Source organism: Lichenostomus cassidix, chromosome 8 (assembly GCF_008360975.1).
Source record: "Lichenostomus cassidix isolate B80296 chromosome 8, HeHo_3.0, whole genome shotgun sequence".
NCBI classification, from domain to species: Eukaryota; Metazoa; Chordata; class Aves; order Passeriformes; family Meliphagidae; genus Lichenostomus; species Lichenostomus cassidix.
This window is the reverse complement of record NC_139489.1, coordinates 27,381,445-27,396,647: the sequence shown is the minus strand read 5'-3', so window position 1 is coordinate 27,396,647 and position 15,203 is coordinate 27,381,445. Positions and strand designations below refer to the sequence as shown.

Sequence of the window (15,203 nt, the reverse complement as noted above, 5' to 3'; positions counted from 1 at the left end):
ATTTTCTATTTGTGAACTACTATGAACCAAGATTTTCTATAAAGCAACTGCTTTGCCTCTGCCTCCAGCTCACGTATTTGGAGCCAATTGTTATTCCCAGCTGTGTGTTATATTTTCTCACCTTACTGAGTTACATCCTCTTTAGTTCAGATCTTTGTTCCAACTTGTCATGATTTGTTCAATTCCAGTTGCATCTTTCAAAATGATTACAGTGCTCACCTAGACAGGCTATCCTCCACAAATATGATAAAAATATTCCCTATCCTATTGCCTCACAGAAGCAGTTCAGGACTCAGGATTTAAGTATCTGGAAGACTAACTGCAAACTTAACTTGATACTACTTCTGATTGCCATTTTCTAAGTATTTCAACCAAATTTTGTATAGCCCATGCTACTTGATCCTGCTTAGGAGAGCATTAGATGATACATTGTCAGAAGCCTTGCTGTAGTCAAGATTCCCTAATTTTGTTTTGCGATGTTATTTTTGATTGTTATTAATCTTATTATCCAAGGCCTTAAAATAATTTGCTTAATAACTTCTTCCAGTAATTTGTCTGATACAAAATAAAGCTGACTGGCCTCTGATTCTCATCCTTTTCTGTTTTAGGGTAGGCATTGTTTGCTTTTTGCTGGTCTCATGGGACCTTAGTATCTTTCCTGACTTCTTGAGGGGAAATGCTAATAGCCTTGAGATTACCTAACCATTTTTCTAAATGTATTGTCTAAAATTGCAGATGATTTTTGCAAGCATCTTAAATAAATTGTTTCTTTCCATCGTTAAGCTTAATAATTAGTGTGTATGTTTGTATGTTGCTGGGTTAGGATGGTAGAATTAAGTCTCTTCATAGTGGCTGGTGTGGGGCTATGTTTGGGATTTGGACTGTTTTCTTCCCCTGTAAATCATCTGGTTACAGCTGACATGTGGAGAAGAACAAAGCAAAATCCAGAGGACTTTGGTTTTTCTCACGTGAGGAACTGTTTCCTCACCCACCTGAGAGCAAGTCCTTCCCCAACAGTCTTTCAAATAAGCTTTTTGCTGTCACTCTTTATGGCTCCTTGATAGTTTTAATTCATATTGTATGTTAATCTTTCTGGATTTTCTCCTACATACTAAAATAATCACCTTGTTGATTTTAATTATTTAATATAGATTTTTCTTTTTCAAAAGGTGCAAACCATTGAAATATTTTTATTTAGTCAGACTCCTCCCTTCCTTTCTTGCTTTCTTTCTCACTGCAGTGGCCTGGTTGCAGCCTTGGTGTTGACTCTCTGGGAAGTGAAAACTTTTCTAGAGTGTGCTTCTCCTTAATTTGCTATGGTGGGGTTTGACATTCAAATGGTGACAATTTTCAAGTCCATTGGTTTGATTTTCCTTCCATCCCTTTTGAAGAGTCATTAACTAAATGACCACTACCACCTGGATAGTTTCCCAAATCCTTTCAGAGTAGATACCATGCTATTTCAAGTCTCATTATCACCAATTCTATGCTTTGAATGATTTTATTCAAATTAAAGCACCATGTACTTCATCTTTTTCATTTTCAGGTTGCTAATCGGTCTTTGCTGAGAGACTGTTCTTTTCCTTTTTGCCTTTATCCAAATATTATCACTCACTCTGTACCTCATTTTCCTTTTTTCCTACCTAAAAACTTTTCCTGAACAAACTCTCCATTTCCAATAACCAGTCATGACCTTTTTTTCCTAATTCTGGTTATGAATATAATGACTTTCAGTTCCTCCTATTTATTACCAACATTCATATACCAGAGTGCAGTGCCTGAGTACAGTGCCAGGGATACTTTTTTCTTATTATTCCTCTATTGTAATATTCAGTAAAATAATTTTCCTCCTCTCCCTGAATTATTCTGCTTTCCCTATGCTTTTGTGGTTTATCTGAACCTCTGGTGTGATAAAAGTAATCTGAGGTAATTTAATTCACACCATCTATAGACAAGTAGTAACAATTCTTAAGCAGGGAGCTGGCCAGGCAGTCCTGCTTTTTTTTTTTTTTCTTTCTGTGAAATGCTCTCCTTTGCCTGCTTGCCTTGCCAGCTTCAGGACAGGTTTGTTACAACAGTTCAGCTCAAAAAAGACCACGTAACAAATAAACCTCTCAACCCCAGTGACAAGAGAACAGCCTAAATCAATGCCCACTTGGGCAGTCGGGCTGTCCCAGGGGCAACAGGACACAACCCACTGGCTTTTGTGTTAAAGTTCTTTTATTGAAGGTTGTGATCTGACATTCCTTAAGGTTTTGCTGAACCACATCTGAAATGGGAAGAACATAGACAAGCTGTGTAAATGCTGTGGTTAATTTAAATGTAATTTGTTTCGCATACAACCCAACAAGACAAGCTGTCCTAATTTAAACATATTTTATTTAAACATAAACAATGGTGATATTTAATTAAACATAGATCTTTACTTTAAAAATATTTGTTTAACCGCACCAAACCACTGTCTATAAGTAAACACAATCTACCACTTGGCGAGACCAGGGCACAAAATCTGAAGGCAAACAATTCATTTTTGCTAAAGAGCACCATGATTTATTGGCTGCTTCCATAGTCCTTCAGTTGTGGGCAAGGCTTTTGCCACATTTCAGTGCAGCTGGATGCTTTCTGAGCGCTGGGAGAGAAGCAGGTATCAGAATCAGTGTGGCAGCAGGAGAGGGGAGGATGCAGCCCCTCTGATCAGGTGAGAGCACACCTGCCTGCAGCTCTGGGGCCCCAGCACAGCACATGGAGCTGGCGGGGCAAGTGTGGAGGAGGCACCGAGATGGTCCGTGCGATGCAGGAAAGGCTGAGAGCTGGGATTGTTCAGCCGGCAAGAGAGAAGGCTTTGGGGTGACCTAACTGTGGCCTTTCCAGACCTGAAGGGAACCTACAGGGAGAGACTATTTACAAGAGTATGTAGTTACAGGACACAGAAGAATTGCTTACCACTAGAGAGCGGGGTTAGAGTGGATATTAGGACGAAATTCTTCCTTATGAGAGTGCTGAGGCCCTGGCACAGGCTGGCAGAGAAGCTGTGGCTGTCCCATCCCTGGACGTGTCCAAGGCCAGGCTGGATGGAGCTTGGAGGAACCTGGGATAGTGGAAGGTGTCCCTGCCCATGGCAGCAGCGTGGAATGAGACGGTCTTTAAGGCCCTTTCCAACCCAAACCATTCTGTGACTCGGTGTTCCAGAGGGGCACTCCCATGGGGCCGCGCAGGACTTCAGCACCGGCAGGAGGCGAGCCGAGGCCGTGCCGTGCCGTGCCGTGCCCCCGCAGCCCCGCGGGCGCACACAGCCGCCGGGGGAAGCTGCCGTCCCGCCGTCCCTCCTCCCCTCCCGCCCTCCCGCCGTGTCAGCCGTGCGCGCGCACCCGCCCGCCCTCCCGCCGCCGGAATGTGGGCGACGCTGTCCGGGCGCTGAGGCTGCGCGGCCCCGCCGGGCCGGAGCGGAGGCAGCGCGGGGAGTGCGGCCCGGCTGAGCGGTGAGCGAGCGGGACGCTGCCCGGGCCTGCCCCGCCGGGCCCAGCGGGGCGGGGCGGAGCGGCGTGCGAGGGGCGGAGGTGGGCAGGTCGGCGCTGCCTCGGGAGGAGCGGCGCGGGGGGACAGGAGCCGCCGGGCCGCCCCGGGTGACGGGTGACAGTGCCCGGGGACCTGGGGTGCTTCCTGCGGGGCCTCGGCAAGGTGGGGCAAGGCGGGGTGATGGTTCGTGTTGGCTTTTAGTGTGTGTGAGTATGTGGGGAGTCCCCTGGGCAGGGGCGCTCCGGGAGGAGAGGAGCTCGAGCACAGTGCAGGGCTTGAAACATAAAGTTGTTTTCGTGGTCAGGGGAGGGAGAGCGCTGTGGAAGCGTTCATCTAGCTCCCTGCCTCCTCCTCGGGAAAAGTGAAGTCACTTCCCAAGAGCCCAGCCTAGCAAACTGCTGTCCTAAATCCCTCCCGTCTGCATGGCTTAGATTCATCTGCGATGTTTTGTTTTGGGGTAGTTTCTTTTCTGTTTTTTCTTTCCTTTCCTTTTTCTTTTCTGGTGGTTTTTTTTTCCCTGTATTTTTAATCCCTCTTCCACTCTCTCCCGACCCATGTGCTACAACAATTCTTGTCTTAGGATAAAAGTACCTGAAAACCTGCTGACACCGTGTGAAGCAGGCAGGGCACTGAATGCAGTGGACTCGGTGACTCTCCTGCTGGGTCAGTTCCTGCATTGACTGTACTTTGCTCCTGCTGTCAGTTTCTCCGAGCTGAGTTGTTAGACTGCTCGGTTTGATAGTGCTGTAAATAAGGCATAGCCTGCCACATTCACAGCTGTGTGCTTGTGTGTATCCATCCAGTATGTGCCTGAGGGGGGAAAAAAGGAGATTCAAAATGTTAGCTCTTCTTTGAGATAGAGGAAAACCTGTCGACAAGTAAGAAATAACGTGCTTAGGTAGGCATTGCTTTTCTTCCTCACTGTCGAGCTCTAGTCTCACAACCACGTTGGTTTTCAGCTAAAACTTTCAGAAGGGCAGGTGTGCTTTCAGTTTGCCGAGAGAGACCTTGGTGATGGTACAGGCAGCATTTTCTATTCCCTTTAAATGCAGAAAAGGTACTGTGGCTTTATTTAACCAAACCTCTGGGATATAGGGCAACTCCAGAGTGCTTGTCAGACCGACTTGGCTCCAGGTTGTATGAAGGTTTACTGGGTGTATGAGGTTGGTTCTGCAGGTTATGCCTCTGCCTAGGTTTTCAGTAGGATTGTAGCTAACTCTGTTTATGTGGGTTAGATGGCATTTATTATATGATTAAGAACTTACTTTGCAGTTTAAACTTGAAAAGACTACAAACACAGTTACGGTAAGCACAAATTGACTCCAGTGTGGTAAGAATGCTTGCCCCAGTGAGTATATGGAGGGGTGCCAGAGCTCATGAGCCCCAGAACTCAGTGAGTGACAGAGCCTTCCAGCACTTCCTTCTGTTTTAGGCAGAGGTGGGAAATCATGCTGGCTTTGTTTGCTTTTGTTTATTTGATTGCTTTTTTAAATAACTGCTTTTTTCTAAAAGGACATTGGGGCTGTGAACATCTTGGCTGTACATATGAGAAATGTAAAAATTGCTCTGCAATGTTTGCTTTAAAATGGTTACAGTGAAATGTGCTGCTTGGTTAAAAATAGCGTTCAGTCCTTTAAAAAGTGATTCTCAGATGAAGGTTTGGTGGTGTTGGTAAGGGAATTGCAAAAAGACCAAATGTATAATGTGGCTCTCTGTTCTGGTGTGCTCCCTTAGCATTTCAAGACAGTCTGAGTTGTGGCTACTCCTTCCCTTCTCTCTTCAAAGGGACTTTCACAGCAAGGAAGTGAGTTAAAAGAACTGATCTGGTCAAAAAGTTGTACTTTTATTTCTTTTATTTTTTTTTATCATTATTTCGTTGTTGTTCCCTAAGGTACTCTTTGATTACAACAACTTCCTGACACAGCTCACTTGCCTGGCCATGTGGACGTTGGCTCAGTCCAGAGGAGGAAGTAGAGTGTTGGTAGGGAGGAGAGGAAGACTGAGCTCCTGGAGCTGTCACAGGTGGTGTGATGGTCCTCAGCTGGGACCTGGCTCGATGGTCAGTAAGCTCACAGCAGAAGCCAGTGCTGCCGGAAGAAGCTACATTGTGGTTTTGATTGACTTAAGCTACTTGTGGTGAAGGTAACAACTATAGTAAGGGTAGTAGCTGGTTTTTTTCTGCCAGTACTGGCTTAGATTGATTATGAAGCCATGGTGTATTTTTTTATTTAGACAACTTTAAATGGGCTCAAGAGTCATCTCTGTGTCTCTCTTCCTCCGTGGGCCCACAGAAATTGCTGTGGTTTTCATCTTCTCTCTCCCTTGCTTATCCATTCTTCTCTCTGAACTTTTTGGTGAGTTACTAATTTCAGGGAGTGATCTGGGCATTGTTATGGGTATTGTAAATTTATTCAGCTCTAATTTAAAAACAATAAGTTGTATATTGCTGTTACCTCTGCTATAATAGGAAGGCTATTTCAAACTTGACTGACTTTAGTAATTACACACTTTTTGATTTCTAGTCTAGATTAATTTGTCATGGGATTCTACCCATTTTATGCACCTAATGGACTGATATGTTTTGTTTGCACTCTTGATCTTGGTATTAAAAAAAAAAAACCACACTTTTAACAAAAAGGATGTAAAAAGATGTGGAAATACACTGTGGAAGGTCTGTTTTATCTTTGGGCTACCAGCTACATTCATAGTTCCTGTAATAAATCTCAGCTTCTCCCCATGAATTTTCATCTTGACCTGTTAAGTGAGAATTAAAATGCACCTTTCAGGCATTAATGTTGAGCTTCCTGGAGGTGTCCTTTTAGTGGAGGTTAAGTTGTTTTCAAGTATATTTTGATAAGAGGTGTTTTTTGAAGTTCATTTCTTTGGCAGTTTATTCCAGTCTCAGTCTTACTCTGTTACACTGGCACTGCTGTTAAAGGAGTCATTATTGTAACCTGAATTGCTGAAGGGATTCTTCTTTGACAGAATCCTGGTCCATAAACAAAGCCTGACATGTTTGAAAATCATTTATTTCACCTTTTTCCTGTATTCTTAACTTAAAAAAGAAGCAAAACCAATGTGTAGATTATTAGAAAACACCTCTGTGGCTTGTAAGGTGTTTGTTTAAATTTGCAATGCAGGAGTGTTCTCAGAGGGGACTTTGTGAAACTGAAAAACTAGTTTGTTGGGTGTGACTGTTTGTAAACAGAACATAAATACATAAATGGGGTTCCAAAATCTGCTTAGTAAAATAGATTGCTCTGAAAGATGAGTAAGGCCCTTGTGGCAAACATCAGTTATATTGTGTTTTTCATGGAATCTGTCTTACTCTTTGGAAAGAGTAGCAGGGACAACTGTCTTTCTAATGTTTTCAAGTGGACAGAGGGAAAAAGTACCTTTTGCCACAAAATGAGATGGGTCACAGCTCTCTGCTTCCCTACTCTCATCATCCCTGTATCATGAGTCAGAATATCGAAGAAGTTGTGGGGTTTTTTCAGATCAAGTCATCTTTAAAGTGCAAAATTTTAGTGATGCCACAAACATGGTTCCTGATTGTGGGGGAAGCACAGCAGTACAAAGGGAAGAAGTTCTAAGGGCAAGAAGAGATACATACATTTCTGTGTACAGCACTGGATGTGGGCTTACTGTATGTTCAGGAGAACTGGAATTTTGAAATACGTGATTAAAAGTTATAAAACTGATGCAAAATAAACCTGCTGAAAGTTTCTGAAGTAGAATCATTGGCAGGTCAAACAATGAATTCTTAAGATAGAGTCATTTAGCTTGAAAGGGCCTTCTGGAGGTCATCTAATCCAGCTCCCTGCATAAATTAAAGCACGACTGATTTAGATAAGATTGTTCTAGCCTTTAACACCTTTCTAGGTAATGTATTTCCACATTTGACTGCACTCAGTGATTTTTTGCTTTCCTTCCTGCCTTTAAGCTGGTTGAAATTTACTTTCCAGCTTGTCTCTATTGCCTCCTGTCAGTGTCCACCATCCAGAAGAGTCCAGTACTCTCTTCTGCACCCTTTCATTAGAGAGCTGACAGTAATAAGGATTCTTTAGAGCTCTTTTCTTGACCAGATTGTGCAAACTCAGTTCCATCAGCCCCTCACTGTACACCATGTGCTGCTGCCACCTGGCCAGCTTGGCCACTGGCCATGGGCCAGAGTGTCAGTGTGAGTGCTGCAGTGAGGAGCCCAACAGTGACTGCCCTGCAAACACAGTGTCACAGGTGCTGCTCAGAGGGGATTGATCCTCCCCTGGCCCTGCTGCCTGGGCTCCTGCAAACAGCCCACGCTCTGCTCGGCTGCCTGTGCTACAGGGATGTACTGCTGACTTGTTTTCAACGTTTTGTCTGCTGGGATCTTCAGATACTTTTCTGAAAAAGTCACTTTTTATCTAGTTGGTGTCCAGCCCGTCTTGTCACAGGAGGTTGTTGTGTAGCTGATACAGGACCCAGCTCTTGCCTTGATTGAATTTCACATGGTGCCTTTCTCCAGCCTGTCCAGGTCCCTCTGAGTAGGAGCTGACCACTCCTCCCAGTTTGGTGTCATTGGAAACTCACTGAGGATGCACCCTGTCCTGTCATCTAGATGATTGATAAAGACATCAGGTGGTACTGATGGTTTCAGTGGTGATCTCCAGGGGATGTGACTGCAACTGCTTGTATGGAACTTGGTACTGCTGATGGCTGTTCTTTCAGCTCAGCAGTCCAGCCAAACTCCCAAACACCTCATAGCTCTGTTTCCCAGTGCCTGTCTCACCAGTTTGGCTGTAGGATTACTGTGGGAGACTGTTGTTAATGGCCTTCTGTATTCAGTGCTCTTCTATCATCTGCTAAGCCAGGCATCTCCTTGCAGCGATCTCTTGTGGTCATCAGGCATTGTTTGCCTTTGGTAAATCTGTGCTAGCTGCTCTCCATCATCTTCTTGTCCTTCTTGAGCACAGGGATGCCTTCCAGGAGGATTTGCTCTATAATCCTCTCACTGACTTAGGTTAGGCTGGCTGATCTGTAATTGCCTGGATCCTCCTTCTTGCTCTTGAAGCTGGGTGTGATATTTGCCTTTTCTGCAGTCAGAAGGAACCTCTCAGTCTCGTGGCCTTTCAAAAAGTCAGAGAGCGTGGTATCTCAGCAACACTGGCCAGCTCCCTCAAGATTCTTACATACATCCCATCTGGTTCCATAGATTATATGTTTCCAATTTCCTGAAGTGCTTCCAAACTTCATCTTTTCCTTTTGGAGGTAACTCTTTACTCCAGCAGACTCTGCTACTGGGCTCAGGGATCTGGAATGCTTGCGAGTGGACCTTGCTAGTGCAAACTGGGGCAAGAAAGGTATGTGTACATCATCCTTTTCCATGCACTTTGTTAACAGGTCTCTTGTTCACTTGAGCACAGAGAGCACTTCTTCCTTACCTTTCTTTCCTTCTGCTGCCAGTGTTGACTTTTCCTAATGCCATCCTAGAGCCTGTGTCTTTGGGCTCCTCTTGGGTAACCTCTCCTGCATCTGCCTGCTGGGTGCTTCTGAAGCAGAGAGAAAAACTCTCATATCTGTAGAAGTGTAAAACTGCAGAACTGGTTGAGGTGTTGGTTACTAAATGATTCCAACCTCAGCATGTGGTGCTGGAATGAAAGATGTCCATTTCCCCATAGCAAGCATTGTCAAGCTCTTGTGGTAAGGGGATAAGTCCTGCCTGAGAAGTAGAGTGCAACTTGTACCAAGGAGACAAAACAGTGAGAAAAATAATCCACATCTCTACTTTTTTTCCTTTTTTTTCCCCCCATCACTAAAATAACTAACTTGAGGTAGAAATTTAGAGCTTCAGTGTATGCCCTTCCCCTTTTGTGCCTTATAGTTGAAAAGGATATGTTAATATATAGCAGCAAGATGGGATGGATAAATACTTGATGTCATCTGCACATAAATGCTTTCAGTTGGAATTAATTTTTTTTTCTGTTGATGCATAGATCCATTTTAGAAATCATTGGAATAAACTAAAATTTTGGAAATTGGAGCATTTTTTATTCAAGAAAAGTAACGGAATGAGCTCTTGAGTTACAATCTGTGTAGACAGGCAGTCTGAAACAAAGTTTTTGGTTAGTTTAAACCCTCTGCATGTGCTTCACATCCTAGAGTTTCCTGAGTGGTGTGTGATTTGTGCTGATGTTCTGGTGACTTAGTGGCATCAAGCCTTGGGTATAACAGTTACTGCTCTGGCTGTTCTGTCTGAATAGGGCTTTGGTATCTGTTTGGACTAGAAATGCCCTTTTAAGCATGGTTGGGAGTTCTTGAGGTGATTTCTGGTGTGGTAGAAAGATTTTCAAATGGAGTTATACTTTGATGTGAAACAGTGCACAGTAACTATGGTAATAAATAGTGAAATTATAATCTGCATATTTGTCTTCATGTGTGATCTTTCTTTTTACCTTAGGCTCCTGGTGAACTCTTAAAGAGTGAAGCTCATTACTAATGATGGTGGACAACTTCCTGTCCTAATTGCTCAAATTCTTTGTGTCTCCCACATGATTTCTAACTAGGGAAGAAAAGGTCAAAGGGCAGAAAAAAGGAAGGTGAAAGATGTTTTTAAGAAGCAGTAAATTGTCAGAACAGGATTTCAGTCAGTGAGTGAACCTAAGAGTGGATCTTGAAGGCTGTTTGCTGAATGGCTTAGAAGTGAAATAATTTGGGCTTAGAAGTGAAATAACTTGGTTGCTATCATATAGTATGTCAGTGACACGTGTGAGGAGTGAAATCAACATTTATATGACTGACAACAGAGTCCTTTCTCAGCACTTGCTGTAAAACTTTTGTAGTAGTAATTTTTTTCATGAAAGGAGTCAGTTTTGAGTAACCAGTCATGACCAATCCCTGGTCTTCTCTTGAAGGCAAATAAACACAGCTGTCAGAATGTCTCTTACATTTTGTGTGTGTGTGTGTGTGTGTGTGTATAAATTATTTATTCTTTCATCACCAAAGCCTCTGTATGTTACATTGCAAGGTGTGATGGTATAAGTTTCCAGAAGACAATTACTTAGTAATTTTGGAATAGTCTTGAGGTTACACTTCTTGTTAGTGATAAGTGATTCTTAAACCTCTGACTTTCAGGATGCTGAGCTAAGTTAAGTAGCTGTGCTTTCAGTTCAAGTATTGCTGACCTTTCTGATTAGGTCTTCTCTGTTGTACATACCTGAAGTCACACCAGATTTTTGGGGGGTAGAAAGCAAATTGCAGATGCTGATCCATTGCAGTTGTCCATGCATATGATTTAATTTTTCATTTTGAAAGGAAAAAGAATGAGAGTTGAGGCTTTGTCCAAGAATATTATTCAAAGGATTGACTTCTAGTGTAAACTAATTGTGTGGTTAATTTTGATAATCTTTGCTGCTGTTTAGGGAAATAGATCCTGTTCTGGTAAATTGGTTTTTAACCTGTTTTTTTAACCAGAAGCACATTTCCTCCTCTGCTCCCCACAGTGTTTCATTTGAGAAGTAGTTACATTTGAATACTTTTGCTTTTCTGTTCAGTACAATTACTCATGTGGTATTGTGGCTTCACAGTGGTGTAAGAGTAGCATGTTTCCAGGTGGTTTTGAATGTTCTGGTTACAAATTCTGTAGCAATCTGCCTTTTCTGAAGTTCCTCCAGCGGAAAACAGTTTAAAGTAGTTCAATTTAGATATTTTGACCTGATTACTGACTTTGCAGAGATCTAGAGTCTTGTTATCTGCTGTTTCAGCAGAGTAAGTAAGACAGTTCTAATTTGTGCTTCTATTGCATATGCAAAATATTGTTTTCTTCTGAAATTAGACAAAATGATTTTGCAGAGATCCACAGATCTGTTGCAATACACGAATTTGTGGATTGTTTACACATACTGTATACATATTTGTATTTTTAACAGATACATGACTATAAAAAGGTCTGTATGTGTAATTTTTCTCGTCGTTTTCTAACAAATAGAAAGTTTTTCTTTATTCTTGTCCCAAGATTTTAATTGGGGATGAAGGCTATGCTGTGCCTTTTCAGTTCTTAGGCCTCTGCAGGCAAATCAGTGTGAAAATAAAATGCAAATATCCTTAGCCTAGTGCTTTCTCTCTCTTTCTGTGTATTTAGATACAAAATACAAGGTCCAGAATTTTAATTTAGAAGATGGTGGAGAAATTTAACAGTTGGCTAAAATTTGAAAATAATTTGGAGGTTTTTTCCTTTGTATTTAAATAAGGTATTGGTGTATTTCTGTTTATTAAGAATTTGCTGCAAGCTGGTCTTTTTTTGCTTAGAAGCTTGGAGTTTTTTAATTAGATATTACTGAGAAACAAATACTAGATGATATGATTTAGACTGAGTCATCTGAAATGCATGTGGTAGAAAATGGATTTTTTTTTCTGTAAACCCTTAATTTTATTTTGTTCCACTGGTGTGTACTTTCATTATTTCCTGTTATTTTGAAGAGAATTCTCAAGTAACTGGTTGGTGGCAGTGCTGCTTGCTGACTTTGGCCTGTGTTCTGTGCACTGTTGTGCTCACTTTGGTGCTTGTGTAGTCGAGTGTGCTCTTAGCAGAGAAGGCAGGAAGATTTGCAGCTTTTTTTAGGCAATTTTTCACCTGCATTTTCCAGATACTACTGAAATCTGTGTCGCTTTTAAGTACCATTCTCTTCTGCTTGAATTTAAGATGTGAACACAGGAGTGCAAAGCAGCAGTGGAGTTGGATGAGAACTTTCTGTGTGTGCCAGCAGTTGTTTTTGGAGTAAAAACTGAAGTTGGAACTTGGATCAGGCAGGATGGTGAAGATTAGTCCCTTCTTGGAGGGATTGAATTGTCTTGAATTGTCTTCCTGGGAGACATTAGTCCCTTTAGTTTATGTAGACAGAGTTAGTGTTTGTTCACAGAGGTACACTCACATCATAAGAGGTATTTTTAACCCTGCTACACTTGATCCTAATAGTTAAAAATTAGTGTTGGCAGTATAAACTTGTGAGAAATTAGGAACTGATAGAATTATTCATGGACATAACTGTTAATTGTGAGGAAACAAGTAAGGAATGAAAGTCAGTAACTGGTTTTTGCATTGTTTTGAATGTTAAATCTTACTGTTTATTCCTGTCAATGTGTATATAAACTGTGAGGGGAGTGGGGAAAGAGTTAATCAAAATATCCAAGAAAATATTTTGTCAAGTTGCAAAACTGTAATGTGAAGTTAGAAGTTCTCCGTAGTTGTTCTGAGTGATAATCTGCCTTTGACTCTTGTAGCTTCCTCTTTCTGAATCTTCTTTTCTTTCATCATATTGAGACATCACAAAGTCAGACTGAACATAAAGGGGTCAGACTGAAGTGTGGTTTAGCATTGAGCTTTTGATAGTAGCCAGAGAAATCAAAGGGTATAACAGGCCAAATGCAAGTGATCCTTGTTCTGACAGTCCCAGTTCCTCTCTCTAGCTTTTGTGATTCTGTTTTTTGTTCTTTCTGGCAGTAATTGAACTCCAGGGGTCTTACTGGGGAGTGTGGAAAAAAGCAGGTGAGCTGTTGTGAACATTTCCCAGAAAATCCATGTGAGATGCCACAGTAGCACTGCATTTACACAGGGCAGTTGTGCAGTTATTATCCGTGGTTTTGCTGGGGCTTCTGAACAGCCAGCTGGTGACTTTACACAGACCCAGCTCTGACTTGGAGGAAGGGTGGGATGCTGATGCTCCTTTAGGTCACACTTCATATTTGGGTTTGGATTCCTTAGGTGAAAATGCTTTACTTATTCCATGGGTTTGTTCCTGGTGGGGCAGCACTACTCTCTTCAGCTCTGAGGCTGACTGGGACACTCTGCCTTTGGTGGTTGCAATCTCTTAACTGTGTGTTTGCCACTTCAGTAACTTGTCCATCACTTAACACTCACTTCAAGGAGACTCAGGTGGGATGCTGCAAACAAGGTTGTGGAAAAAAGGCTTATATAACCACTTCATAGAGCATGGCCTTTTGTCCTACTTCACCTTTCTGTGATTTTTTTTTTTTTCTTTTAGGTTTGCTGCCTGTAACTTTTTCCCTTCATTTCCATAAGTAAAAGTATTCTGTGGAAGTACTCAATACGTAAACTTCTTTTTTTTTTTTTTTTTTTTTTTTAAGTTTGCTGCCTGTAACTTTTTCTCTTCATTTCCATAAGTAACAGTGTTATGTGGAACTACTCAGTATGTAAATACTTTCCTCTCTTCATTTCTATAAGTAACAGTGTTATGTGGAAGTACTCAGTATGTAAATACCTTCCTCTCTTCATTTCCTTCATTTCCATAAGTAAAAGTATTTTGTGGAAGTACTCAGTATGTAAACATGGGTAGTAAGTTTTCATATCTATATTTATATCTATATAGATATTTCATATCTATATTTAATGAAAACCATGCATCATTTATGTCAAAACTGATGGTACAATGTGGCAATATTTGGGAAGCTCTCTGAAACTTTGAGAGAGAGACTCTGATTTAAGGAAAGGAAAAAAGGCATAGCAATCACAGATACAGCTTTTTGGCTTCTCATGCCTTGTTTTATGCCATGGAGTGAATTTATCAAACTAGAAATATGATGTAACAGTTAAAATTCAAACTGCTCTGGATAGCTTGTCTCAGCAGACAGATACTGGGTTTGTTCATGATTGTTGGCTAATGTGACACAAGAAAATTGTGTCAAGAAAATTAATGACTTCTGCTGTATTTTTTGCAAGATTTTTGCAGTTATGATATAAGCAGCTGTGTTGTATTATTTTAGATGTATTTCCTCAGCAGGAGCTTATTCTCTGATTTTTGTAGACTCTTGTAGATTAACCTGAGGCTTACACCAGGGTTTACATATGTATATATATATACACACACACACACACATATATATATACACACCTATGTACAAAAATATACATATGTATATTTTTATGTTCAAGTGACAATATGAAATCTTAGCTTCTATCCTAAAGGGCTTTAAATATATGTGAAAAATTATTTTAAAAGTAAATGGAAATATTTATTTTTAACTTTTGTGGGAGTATTTTATTTTTACCTATAAGCTTGGTTTTGTTTCATATTATAAATGAAGGGGGTCTTGTGCTTATTAATTACTGGAAACACTGTTGAAAGTACAGCTTTGATACAACAGCAGTAGAAGTCTACATATAGCTGTCAAATCAAAACTCATAGTCCTTGCAATTTTGGAAAATCAGTGATTGAACTGTGAAAAAGTGCCTAGTGTCGTTATTCATTTACAACTTGTGATTGCCTTTGACAACTATTGGAATGAAAGACGTAAGATTTTAAAAAAAATCTAAAGAAAATGAGATTAGAAAAGACCATGAAACATTGTCTAGTCCATCCCCCAGTCAGTGCTGCAGAGGTAACAGCTTTTGAGAAATACTGTCTGCAGTTGGTAGTATAAAGGTACCTTCTGAGCTTAAAAACAAAACAGTGATTTCAAGTTAAATCTGCAAAACCTATTATTCCCAGAGCGCATGTTGCAAACCTCTAGGTATTAAGTGTCATAACTTCAGTTGTGGCTTTGAGGAGCAAGGATTTGACTGACTCAGAAGGCAGTCGGTGCAGGCAGTGAATCAGGATTGCTGGTGGGTTTCACTGACGTTGGGACACAGCATAAGGCACTTGTTTGGCACTGAGAAGGACCTGGGATCACTGCTGTGTTGTCTCATCCTGCTG

At 41.3% G+C, this 15,203-nt stretch overlaps 1 protein-coding gene and 1 long non-coding RNA gene across 3 annotated transcripts in view; one reads left to right on the top strand and one right to left on the bottom strand.

The window, feature by feature from the left end:
• Positions 1–2,359: 2,359 nt before the first annotated feature.
• Positions 2,360–3,326, bottom strand: LOC146434204 (uncharacterized). Its single transcript, XR_014853858.1, has 2 exons — positions 2,776–3,326; positions 2,360–2,629 (listed from the first exon to the last, which is right to left on the bottom strand). It is a non-coding gene; the product is annotated as an uncharacterized LOC146434204 (long non-coding RNA).
• Positions 3,327–3,355: 29 nt separating this feature from the next.
• RABGAP1L (RAB GTPase activating protein 1 like) overlaps positions 3,356–15,203 on the top strand; it is a 214,745-nt gene continuing 202,897 nt past the window's right edge. Inside the window, exon 1 of one of the 2 annotated variants that reach the window (XM_085068653.1) lies at positions 3,356–3,479. The gene's annotated coding sequence lies outside the window, so the exon portion shown is untranslated. Of the gene's footprint in view, positions 3,480–3,534; positions 3,558–15,203 lie in introns of those variants that run through there. The other variant, XM_085068654.1, reaches the window with a different exon arrangement.